General features: G+C 50.9%; 1 pseudogene; it reads left to right on the forward strand.

Annotated features, from left to right (window-relative positions):
• The first annotated feature begins 5 nt into the window (after positions 1-5).
• Positions 6-627, forward strand: LOC103250303 (annotated as a pseudogene).
• The last annotated feature ends 9 nt before the right edge of the window (positions 628-636 follow it).

Here is a 636-nt window from a genome sequence, read left to right on the forward strand (position 1 = left end):
CAGCTGCAGCCACTGCATCCTCCAGGAGCGGAGTGTCCCCTAGCAACTCCATGGAACACTCAGACTATGGTAGCAAACTTGCCCAGATCCACCATATCTACCACACAGAGCTGGAGAAGTATGAGCAGGCATGTAATGAGCTCAAAACCCATGTCACGAACCTACTGAGGGAGCAGAGCCACACAAGGCCTGTGGCACCCAAGGAGATGGAGCACATGGGGAGCATCATCCATGGAAAGTCCAGCGCCATCCAGATGCAGCTCAAGCAGAGCACCTGAGAGGCTGTCATGATCCTGCATTCCCATTTCCTAGATGCCAGATGGAAGCTCCGTAACTTCAGCAAACAAACCACTGAGGTCCTGAATGAATATATTTCTACTCCCATCTGAGTAACCCATATCCTAGTGAGGAGGCTAAGGAGGAGCTTGCCAAGAAGTACGGCATCATCATCTCTCAGGTCTCCAACTGATTTGGCAACAAGCGGATTTGCTATTAAAAAAATATTGGAAAGGTCGAAGAGGAGGCAGACATCTATGCTGTCAAGACACTGTGTCAATCACCAAAGGGGGCCACAGATGCACCAGCTCCCTGACACCTGCTTCCTCCACAGGCTCTGGGGCTCTTTCAATCTCTCAG

Source organism: Carlito syrichta, unplaced genomic scaffold, assembly GCF_000164805.1.
Source record: "Carlito syrichta isolate Samal-C Ts95f unplaced genomic scaffold, Tarsius_syrichta-2.0.1 Scaffold50492, whole genome shotgun sequence".
Taxonomy (NCBI): Eukaryota; Metazoa; Chordata; class Mammalia; order Primates; family Tarsiidae; genus Carlito; species Carlito syrichta.